This window comes from Herpailurus yagouaroundi, unplaced genomic scaffold, assembly GCF_014898765.1.
Source record: "Herpailurus yagouaroundi ecotype Mexico unplaced genomic scaffold, PumYag 67612, whole genome shotgun sequence".
Taxonomy (NCBI): Eukaryota; Metazoa; Chordata; class Mammalia; order Carnivora; family Felidae; genus Herpailurus; species Herpailurus yagouaroundi.
This window is the reverse complement of record NW_024420414.1, coordinates 1-12,512: the sequence shown is the minus strand read 5'-3', so window position 1 is coordinate 12,512 and position 12,512 is coordinate 1. Positions and strand designations below refer to the sequence as shown.

The following is a 12,512-nucleotide window of genomic DNA, read 5'->3' as shown; positions in this document are numbered from 1 at the left end:
ATTTAAGAATTACTGACTCAGAGGCACATGGATGGCTCAGTCAGTTAAGCGTCTGACTTCAGTTCAGGTCATAAATTCACAGTTCATAGTTTGAGCCCCCCATTGGGCTCTCTGCTGCCAGCACAGAACCCACTTCAGATCCTCTGTGCCCCTCTCTCTCCCACACCCACTGATTCTCTGTCTCAAAAATAATAAACATTAAAATCAAAATAATTAGACTCATAGGGAGCAAAATACTCAGAAACACAGCCTAATGAGCAAAGCAAGATAGAGTGGGGTCCTTGGGTGGAACGGGTCTTTGCAGTGCTCAGAAAAACTGAGAGATGTGGTTTTTCTGTACTGCCCTAGACTCTGCCTTGATGGCTCTTATCCATTTGACTTCTGTAACCTCCTATCTGACCCCTCTGGCTATAGTCCGATGTCCATCCTTGCAATTGCTATGCAACTGGCCACACATCAAAATCTTAAGAAAGGTAAATGGACATTGGAATAGTTATAGGACTCAAAAAATAAGAACTAATATAACTTTTAATATCAGAAACCCAAATCAGAACGGAAGTAGGTGGAAATCAGCAAGTATCCAGTATAGTCATTCATTCATTCAATATTAAATGAGCATTAAAAATATGTTAAATACCATGCTAAGGACTGAACATAAAGTAATAAACAAGACAAAAATTTCTGCTCTTCTAGAATGGCTCAGAATCTAGCAGGAGCAAAACAAACCAGATGTGAAGAGAGGAGAAAGAAATTAAGCAATCCCTCCTTGCCTGTCATTCATGGTAAATTTTTATATTAACAGAAATGAATCATATCTCTCTGTTAACTAAAATCTCTCAATGGCTTCCTATTGTATTAAGACAAAAGTTGAGCTTTTCCCATGATACCCAGGGAGGGGACCATACAGCGTTGTTTTTGCATTCCTGTGGTAACTTAAAGGGAAACTTTCACCATGTCCAGAGCCCTTGATATCTTACAAATGAAGGTGGAGTTTGTCCTCAAATTTCTTGCAGAAGGAATCCACTTAGGTGACACCAACATTGACTTCCTAACGTAACAGTACATTTACAAAAGGAAAAGTGGTGGTATCTACGTCATAAATCTGAAGAGAACCTGGGAGAAGCTTCTGCTGGCAGCTAGTGCCATTGTTGCCATTGAAAACCCAGCTGATGTCAGTGTCATATCATCCAGGAATACTGGCCAGCAAGCCGTGCTGAAGTTTGCTGCTGCTACTGGAACCATTCCTATTGCTGGCTGCTTCACTTCTGGAACCTTCATTAACAAGAGCCAGGCAGCTTTCTGAGAGCTGAGATTTCTGGTGGTTACTGATCCCAAGGCTGACCACCAGCCTGTCACAGAGGCGTCTTATGTTAACTTGCTTACCATCTCTCTGTATAACACAGACTCTCCTCTGCCCTATGTGGACATTGCCATTCCTTGCAACAAGGGAGCTCACTCGGTGGCTCTAATGTGATGGATGCTGGCCAGGGAAGTTCTGCACACGCATGGCACAATTTCCCATGAACAGCCATGGGAGGTCATGCCTGATCTTTACTTCCATAGCGGTCCTGAAGAGATTGAAAAGGAAGAGTAGGCTGTTGCAGAAAAGGCTATGACAAGGAGGGATTTCAGGGTGAATGTACAGCTCCAGCTCCTGAGTTCACTGATACTCAACCTCAAGTCGCAGACTGTTCTGAAGGTGTGCGGGTGCCCTCTGTGCCTACTCAGCAGTTCCCTACTGAAGACTGGAGCTCAGCCTACTACTGAAGACTGGTCTGCAGCTCCCACTGCTCAGGCCACTGAATGGGTAGGAAAAACTGAGTGGTCTTAAGCTGTTCTTCTACAGAAGCAAACAAAATGGAAAGAAGGTTGACGAAAAATAAACAGTTTATAAAAACAAACAAAAAAGGCAAGAGTTGAATTATTTGCCACATCCTCTAATTTATTCTGTATCTGGTGTCCCTACCTATTTAAACTTTCTAAGCATCGGTTTCTTCATCTGTAAAATGTTGATAATAACATTACCTCCTAGAATTCATGTAAGGATCAAATGATATAATCTGCATTGTATCTGGCAATAGAAAGCACACAGTAAATGTTAGATGATGATGTTGCTATTATTATTATCTTTTCTACATTCTCCCATGCTTTTTCATCTCCTTTATTTACTCACACTGGCCTCTGAAAACTGTTAGAATAGGTCAAGTTCTCTTCTGCTTATGGATTCTGAACTTTCTGTTCTTTGCCATGCTCTTGGTCCAATAGGCTTCTCAGCCTTTATATTTCAATTTATATTGTCACTTGTAGACTCCACTAACATGTCCCCCTGTCCCTGCTCATCTCCATCATAGTACTTTGTTTACATCATTGGGCATTTAACTATCTGAAATTATTTTACTTATTTGAGAGCTTACTTGATTTACTGTATGTCTGTTTAGTAGAATTAGGTTTCAAGAGGCAGGGAGCATTTGCCCTGAATTGCCCACTGCTATATCCAATATATTTAGAGCAATACTTTCTACATAGGAGTTCTTTAGCAAATATTTACTGAATGAGTTAATAAATTCCAAATAAATTGGAAGTTCTAATTATAATGAAGTCCAGTAAAATGTTTTTAAAAGGGTTGAATACCAAAAAATACACAAGTAGGTAAAACAACCTCAAAGTTTTGCCTTTCTTGCTGAAGGACTGATCAAAAGGTGGATTGCAGGGGGGCCTGGGTGGCTCAGTTGGTTGTGTCCGACTTCAGCTCAGGTCATGATCTCATGGTTTGTGAGTTCGGGCCCCAGGGCGACGGGCTCTGTGCTGACAGCTCAGAGCTGGAGCCCGCTTCAGATTCTGTGTCTCCCTCTCTCTTCCCGCCCCCCCTTGCTCACACTCTGTCTGTCTCTCTCCCAAAAATAAATAAACATTAAAAAAAGTGGATTTCACAAGTGGTTGAATTGTCATTTAGACAAAAGCTCACCCACAGTATCCAGGTTCTGATTTTAGTGATTTTAAATAATTAATATTAGCAGACATTCAATTAATTATTTCTTACTAGGCAGTTTGATAGATGTTGCGACTATGCAGAAAGAATGAGAAACCACAAGGGAATTCTGATATAACTAATGGAAATCAGTTAATGTAAAATATAAGGTAGCCTTGTCTTAGGCAGTAAAGTACCTAATGAGTGCTGTGGAAATGACAAACCAAAAGATTTAATTTTCCAACAAACACTGAGCACTTGAACAGGACCTAAGGTCATGAGGCCTCAGATAAAGTCAGAGAAAGAAAATACTGGACGAAGAGTGTTAGCAATCATTTGTATGATACAGGAAGGATTATCAGTTTCTTTATTTACTATTTATCTACTATTAAAGCTGACCAAAGTAAACACTTCCTGTTGGAGGGGAAGCGTCAAAAACCAACGGAGTGCTTTGGCTCGCATCACCTAATAGAGTTGGCAATACTCTCTACCAGGTACTTATTGAGAATATGTTTTGTAAAATATTCTATGATTAAAGTGTTATTTTCATTATATAATGTTCCATGATTTATAGTGTTTTCATATAAATTATCTACATTAATTCACAGTCAGTTAAGAAGGTCATCATTTTCTAGATAAAAAAATGATAAGCCATTTTCAAGGTCATTGGTTAGTACATTGCAGACCTATGAGAGTGACCTAGAATATTAGGCACTAATTCAGTGATCTTTTACTATCCCACATCTGCCTTCCAGTTAGTGGTAGTGAATATTCATTCACTTCAAATATTATAGGTACCTCTGTTCAGAATGAATCAGTCATAGCGTTTGCTTAGGTGATATTATCTTGTATTTTCAGACCAGTTAAGCTGTCAGTATAGCAGAAACATTGTCTTCAAATTTTACAAAATTTCTTAAAAGGAATATGGAAGAAAAAAATGAATTTAACCTCTGCAGAAATATTTGTGATCAGAAGTTGAAATGCTAGAAATCCAGCCTTTCAGTTTTCACTAATTAAAAAAGTGTGAGGGGATGAAAACTATGAATTTTATGATGAAAGATAATTCAGGACTGTCATGTTACAGAATCAGCCTATAAGAAATTGAGTTGGTGTTAAGAGTATAATTACATAATACAAAGGAATTATGCTATTTGAGTTTTTTGTTTTCTTTTTGTTTTTTTTCCTTTTGGAACAACTCAAGAGCTTAAAATTTCTGTTTTGTTTTTGTTTTTGTTTTTACCACCTAGGATATTTACACATTGAATTTTACCAAAGTTTTCACTTGTACCAATCTTAAGGGTTATGTTTTGGTCAACACATTTGTATTGTTATTATAAAGCAAATCCCATTATTTTCCATAATCTATAAAACCAAAGAATTTTGGAAATGTTAACATAGAGGAAAATATACCAAATGGCAAATTCTATCAGCCAAGATATGAAGATACAAAATAATCACAAATAGATACCGCTTTAATCGAATAGGGAGTTGTCACAAATATTTATATTGCTGGTGACATTTATTACCTCACAGTTTTCTAAAAATTATTACAGTATCTTTTTTACAAAAAAAATAGAAAAAACTGAAAAACTGACACATGCAACTTTCTTCACTGAATATTATTTTAATACTAATGTGAACATTTTGTTTTATGTACAAACACTTTTCTTTAGGGTGCATTAAAAAAAACGAAGAATTCTGTATCTGTTTCACTGGTGATGACAAGTATGTTAATTGCTTGCAGATAACATCTGTTCTAGTGAAATCAAGATGCAGAGGCTGTGTTGGATCTGTGGTGCTAGCAGCTTTCTAAAGCTTTGTCTGGGAGACCCACTGCATGCATTTCAGACTCTCTGGGCAGCTGGAGGGCTTTTGAGCATTTTTGAGAACTTTCCAGCAACTGAAATAAAATCTGCCAGGAATCCTGGGTCATCGAAATGTCTCCTTTTGAGCAGTGGACTCACCTTTGAAGCTCCAAGATATCCACTGACCATGACGCCTGAGTGTGCTCTGGCTGAAGCAAGTTCAGGGTGAGCTGCCGACCGCCTGCATGCAAGAGCAGGCCTCTGACTTCCTTCTCTGTTTACAGAGCAGGGTGAAGGGCCTCTCTGGAGGGAATAGCAAGAGCCTGGTCAATATAATGTCAGATATAAAAGGCCCTTATGCTCAACAGGCCACGTTTACAATTTTACAGGGTTCATGGACTACAATTGCTTACCAGATGTGCTAACCATGGCTTACCAGAAATGGCTAACCATGGCATCATGATGGCTCTGGTACCAACCTTTTCCAGCCTCTGTTTATTTGTATCTCCTTTAAGCTATGAGTTTGTGTACACTCTGATATACTGTTCCTAACAGAGCCAATACTACTCACCTGTGAATCAGTCATGATGCACCTACTCCAGGGAGCCCGGAGTATCCAGAAGCATATTCATTATTTGCAGACCCAGCTGACTATATATATTAATAGGGGATTTTATGGGGTCTACAGGTAGGCTTACAGTGGTGTAGTTCAAGAAATTTTTTTAAAAATCTATATTTTTTACAGGTTATATAGTTGAGAAAAACTCAAACCAGAGAGATGGAAGGAAATGTGAAGTCAGTTAGCACATGAAATACCTGAGAAAAAGATCAAAGGTGAAATCCCATGAATATGAAAAGTGAATGCAGAGAGAATAGAGACTACATATGAATGTTTTACTATAGTAGAAAATTTTATTTTTAAAGTTTCACTCAAAAATTTAATTGCTTACTGCCAATATGAGTTTTTAAATATATTTTCACTGTGTTTTACACAACACTTGCATGAAAGCTAATGATGTAGTAGCTTAAAATAGATGCAGTCTGAACTTTGTAATCTAGGAGAAATAAGCCCTTTTCACCAGTTCATCTGAGGACACTTCCTATGTAATAAACAACATTACAGCAAAGTCATGATGGAAAGTATATTTCCTCAGCTGAAGAAACACTCCACTCTTTCAGGTTTTCTTGACATTTCTCTGAACTCCCAGGAGGCTAAAAAAAAGTACCCTTACCAACTTGGAGGCACTGCATAAAATATATCTGTTAAAAGAAAGAATAGACATAAGTATCAATAAGGTTAATAATTATGTTCTCAGGACTGTAGTTCCAGAACACTTACTACAGAACAAATATTTAAATTGATTGACCGAGAGGGGGATTACATGGTTTTTGTCAGCACAGATGGTAGCAAAGAAATCAGCTTCTGCTGACTGGTTTTGGTAGTCTACTTTCTATACTTTGCAACAAAAGTGAGTTTCATTCTTCCAAACTGATCCAGCATCAAACTGCAACCTCCAGGATCCAAGACTGTATTCATAAAAATTAACAGAAAGTTTGATTTTTCAAGGAGTCATTTTTAAAACTTGGGTAGGACTTATTTGAACTTAGTGTTTTAAAACACTTCAGAAGCCTGATTTATAAATATATCTCTATGTTTTTACAAAAACAGATATAGATCACACATAAATATACACGCACATACATGGTCATAGACATTTACCTTTTACTTCTTGTTGGGTGATAGCAATCTTATATAAAACACAGTTGGTAGTTTTCTGAAGAATATATTTATTTGTATTTTTCTGTGTAGAATACCTCAAAATGATGCAAAGGTTCATCAATACTGCACCAAGCTGAACTTGGGATTCTTGCCATCATCATTCTGTGTTGCTAGTTATCGTTTCTCTACCTTGTTAATAAGATCAAGAGAAACTGAGGTTTTTCTAAGGACAGTCATTTTCAATAGCAGGAGAGCAATTACTTTGCCCATTTGTAGTATTATTTGCTGATGGCTTTTCAATGGTTATATTAGATAATATTTTCTCTCCCTATCAATCACCAAAATTTTTCTGAAATTTTACTACTTCTTGAGAAAGAGAGTAAGAGCAGGAATAATTAGATAACAATTTAAGATAGGCTACGTTTATGAAATATTCCATGTTGGAATAATTGGATAATATAAGATGTTTGCTTTATATCTGGATAAAATTATCCTTGTTTTTCCTTATCAACATAGGCGAGTAAAAATTTAGAGTTGATATTTTTGTGAAAGAATGACTTTAAAGAAAGAAGTAAATTGCCAAAAATTTCAAACCATCAAACTAAATTGAAGCATAAAAATTTTAAAAAGGTATATATTGACAATATGTTTAATTATTGAAATGATCAACAATAGATATTTTTAAATAGTAATAGATGAATTGAGTTGGGAAGGTCATGCTACTGAAACTAAAACAGTTATAGATATTTATTTATCTTAAAAATACAAACAAAAAATATCAATGTGTTTGAGTATAAATCAGGTTATAATCTGATTTTAAAAATCCTTTGGGCTAAGAGATCTTTTTTGATAATTAGATTACTGTTCTCAGCTCCTTAAAGTGAGCCAATTGAAATTACTTTTAAGAAATCACTCATTTCAGACTTTTAAAATTAAAAATGTCATTTTGAAAAGATATACTTTCATTTTAAAGATGGCATGTATAAACATAATTCATTTCTTAAAACTAATTGTAACCTTTTGTCTTCTAGAATTATATAGGTTAGCAGGTCTCATCATGCATGTTAACCCTGTCAAAGTAGCCTCTATTTCTCCTTTGTAGAACTTATCCCTTTTCGAAGTAATAAATTACTTGCTCAAACAGTGCTTTCCTAGTAGACATTGAGCACCACGAGGAGAAAGACCTGGGTTGTCTTATCAGTGAATCTGTAGTTCCTGGTACAGAGTAGACATTTCAATTACTATTTGTTAAGGAAAGGAAGAAGGGAGAGGGAGATAGAGGTAGAAATTGAGGGGAAAAGATCATCTGTGAATATTACTTGTTAGATAAGTTTGATCTCAGGGATGCTGTCATCTATCAAGAGAAGGAAAGAGGTGCCATTTTCTTTTGAAATCTGATGTGAAAGGCAGGACAGGAGAGACAGGAGAAAAAAAAGTTCAGAGCATAACACAAAACTGGAAAAGAAAAACCAGGCTGAAATACTTTAAAGGAAGAAACACAAAGGTCAAAGCAGGTTAAACTCAAGAATAGATATATTTCATTACCACCAAGGCAAAACTAACTTCATGATAAAAGTACATTAAGTAGTGGCTTAGATCAGTGGTACTCAAAGAGTGGTCCATAGGACAGTGTGGGCCCAGTTTCACCTGTCTGTGAGATTAATACAGAATGAAAGAATAAGCATTTAGAATTGTTTAAACTGAGCCACCCAGGCACTCCTCTTTTGTCAGTTTTAATAAGGAAGGTGAGTCTCAGATTTTCTGGTGTTATTGACTGAAATGAGAAAACTCTTACTCCTCTTCTGAGAATACTAAGCTGGCAGGCTCATGCTGCTGAGTAGCAGGTAACTCTGTTGTTAACTGCTGGCTTTTGAAAGGGTTCAACAAGCAACATCCTTTCCTCCAGCTGAGTTCAGAACCACATAAAAGACAAACACAGAAATCAGACAGAAGCAAATGAAAGAGCCACCAGTTTTAGATCTGGCCATATGATTTTCTAGCACTCCCAAGTGAAACTTTTCTGACAAAAAAATGGAGTCAACCTACCACATAAGAGAGAGCAAATGGTCATTCTTTCTGACACAGGCAGATCTCAGGAGAAAGGAGAGAGGGGGAAGCAGAGTAAGTACAAATCTTTCTCCTCAAATCACCAACTAGGTAACTACCTCCTGTTTCCTTTGGGAAAAATAGTGAGTGGGTAGAGAAACATAAGCAGTCTTAGTCTGGATGTCCCTAGACTTGAACCCGTAAGGTCTGGGGAAAGAAATACCTCCCCAACATGAACTATTTACCCTAAATTTTCTTCTACTTTTATTTTATACATAAATATGCCTAAGAAATATTGTGTATTGTCATTGTGCTTTTATTTTTTAGCCCTATAAATTTAATTACCTAAAATGAACATAGGGGATTGCATATTTTTATACACTGGGATTCTGATACTAATTTTTCATTCTTTCTCAAAAAGAAACTATGAAATATTTCTTAGTTCTGGCCAAAATAATATTCTGAATTAGGTTTAATGGTGTTCTTTCCTTGAATTTCTCAATTTTATCTCACTCATTTTTCTGTACCTCCTTCTATTATTTTTTTTAAATAATTTTGTTAAATTATAAATCACATACCATATAATTCACCCACTTAAAGTGTACAATTTAATGCTTTTTAGTGGGGCGCCTGGGTGGCGCAGTCGGTTAAGCGTCCGACTTCAGCCAGGTCACGATCTCACGGTCCGTGAGTTCAAGCCCCGCGTCAGGCTCTGGGCTGATGGCTTGGAGCCTGGAGCCTGTTTCCGATTCTGTGTCTCCCTCTCTCTCTGCCCCTCCCCCGTTCATGCTCTGTCTCTCTCTGTTCCAAAAAATAAATAAACATTGAAAAAAAAATTTAAAAAAAAATGCTTTTTAGTATATTCACTCACAGATATGTGCAATCATCATCACCACAGTCAACTTGAGAAACTTTTCATGACATTAAAAAGAAACACTCTATCCTTGAGATACCATCCCTCATCTCTCCACCTCATTCCCCTTCCTAAGCAATCTAATCTACTTTGTGTTTCTTTAGACTTCCTTATTCTGGCTATTTCATACACAATATGTGTTTTTTTGTGACTGGCTTATTTCACAAGGTTTTTAAGGTTCACCCATGTTGTAGCACAAATCATTACTTCATTCATTTTTATGCTTAATAATATTCCATTGTATGGACACAGCACATTTTTTGTATCCATCATCAGTTGATGGATATGTAGGTTGTTTCCACCATTTGACTATTATGACTAATGCTGCTATAAATATTCATGTCTCAAGTGTTTCTCCTATAGACAGTATGTACTTAGATTAGGGATTTTTTAGAATTTATTTTTAATTTATTTTTAATTTTTTAGGGAGAGAGAATGTGCACAAGCAGGGGAGAAGGCAGGGGGAGAGAGAGAGAGAGAGAATCTTTTTTTTTGGGATGTAGGAGGAAAAGGGAGGGACAGGAAGCATGAGCAGAGGAGGGGCAGAGGGAGAGAGAGGGGGAAAGAGAGAAACCCAAGCAGGCTTCACACTGTCAGCACAGAACCCAACACTGGACTCAACCTCACAACCATGAGATCATGACCTGAGCTGAAATCAAGAGTCAGACACTCAACCAACTAAGATACTCAGGTGCCCCGAGAGAGAGGATGTTAAGCAGACTCCATGTTGAGAGATGTGAGGCTTGATCCCATGACCCTAGGATCATGAGCTGAGCCCAAATCAAGAGTCAGACACTCAACCACCTGTGCCATCCAGGCACCCCAACGTGTTTTTTAAAAATTGTTTTAAATGACAGTCTCTGCATTTTTATTTTATTGTTTAATTCATTCACACTTAATGTTATTACTGATATAGTTGGATTTACATCTTCCATTTTACTTTTGGTTTTCTATGTATCTCATGACTTTTTGTTCCTTTATTTCACTTTACTGCTTTCTTTTGTTTTAAGTATTTTCCAAAGAAGCATTTAAACTTATTTAATGATTTTTTACTGAATCTATTTATCTATCTATATCTATTTATCTATATATGTACATATGCACACACATATATTACTGGTTGCTCCAGGGCTTACCATATATATCTTAACTTACAGAATTAGCTTTAGTTTTATACTGGCTTGATTCCAGTAAGATCTAGAAACATATGACTCCTATAAAACTATTCTATTTCTCCCTCTTTTCTGGTATTATTGTTACATCTATAATGTTATATATTACATCAGTAATTATTACAAATCCAATAGTATGTAGTTAAGTTCAATTCAGCTTTGTTCCTATCTGCCTCCATTGTGCTGTTATTGGCAAACATATCACATTTTAATGTTATAGGTCCAATATTACATTTATTTACATAAATTTATAGGCCAAATATACATACTATTGTATACAATTACTTTTTAAATCTGTTAAGAGAAGAAAGGGGAAAATATTTTTTTATCTTCTCTTTCATAATTATGTAATTAGGGATTTTTAAGTTTTTAAGCAGAGCTATTCAGAGATGAGGCAACTCATGTCTCCATATTCATTTTACTTATGCTGGTCTTGAAAAAAAACAACTAACGAATGTGTAGACACATCACACACCCAAAATATTCCCAAGCATGCATTTTATTGTTCACTTTTACTCACCACTCGACTCTCATCACCTCTACTCCATATCCCTTCCAAACTTTAATCTGGTTGCTCTCTTGAGGTGGCATTAGTCAAGCATATTCTGTACCTCACTAGTTGCTGTGCTCCTTGGTGTGAACAGGGCCTCGTGTCTAGTGCAATCAAGGTTTACAGCTGACGAGCTCATTTGGACCCTGCTTCATTTGGTCCCCTTCCAGCTAAGTTCTTGGCTTACTTCACTTTGGTGGTTGAGAAATTACAGAGACTGTAACATTTATCCTTCCTTATCTTACCTGCCTCTTCATATATCTTACTGACTAAGACATGTTCTTCTGATTTAGTACATTTTATTGCTATTAAAATAACAAAAAAAATCCAAATATACCTAATCACATTATTATAATTTTCTTTTACACAGTTTCTAATGAAGCATATTTTATAACAGTATTGCAAAACAAAATAAAATTTACTTCTGGACAATATTATCTATCACTAAGTAGAATGACAGAGGAATAATTATCACCATCACAATATTATTATACATCATTTTATGTGTTTAAATGCTTTCTCTGGCCCAGTCTCTTTGTTAAGTAATGCATAAACATTCTCAGAACAGCCTTGTAATTTAAGTATTTTTATTATCCTATAGATGAGAATACTGAGATTTAGGGATATTAAATACCTTCCAAGTGTTACAAATCAAGTCAGAGGTACAGCCAGGATGTATAAATTCCTATGGAATCATACAGATAAGAAAACCAACTCTGCCTATTAGGAATAAAAGTTTTGGAAAACAGTCCTTAAAAGAGGTAACATCTGACCTGAGTCTTGAAAAATAGATAAAGGTTCAGAAGGTCAATAGTATAGGTAGGTAATGTGTACCAGAAAAGGGAACAAAGCTAACATGTGGAAGAATGAGGCAGTGTGGCACCTTAGGGAAACCACAAAGAGATCCAAATTACCAACTGTTGATGAAAGGGTGAAGCTTTGTTGGAACAGAGCCACACTTATTTGTTACATGTTTTCTATGGCTGTTTAAGTATTACAAAGGCAGAGTTGAGTAATTGTGACAATGTCCATTTGGCCCACAGCTGAAAAGTATTTGTTATTTAAAAAAAGTTTGCTAGTCCCTATCTTGAAGAATTAATTGAGTTTTACAGCAAGTAAAAATAAGAAAAAAAATGATTTCCTCTCCTTTATTTAATTTCTAGCACTCTTTGTTTTTTGGATAGATTCAATTTTTTAAAATTATTTATTTATTTAGAGAGAAAGAAAGAGAGCACAAGCAGGGGAGGGGCAGAGAGAGAATCCCAAGCAGGTCTGTGCTGACAGTGCAGGCCGACAGTGATACTAGGACTCATGTGACCTGAGCTGAAACCAAGAGTA

The 12,512-nt window shown here is 36.2% G+C and overlaps 1 pseudogene; it reads left to right on the top strand.

Moving 5' to 3' along the window:
- Nucleotides 1-895: 895 nt before the first annotated feature.
- Nucleotides 896-1,831, top strand: LOC121025319 (40S ribosomal protein SA-like; annotated as a pseudogene).
- Nucleotides 1,832-12,512: the final 10,681 nt, after the last annotated feature.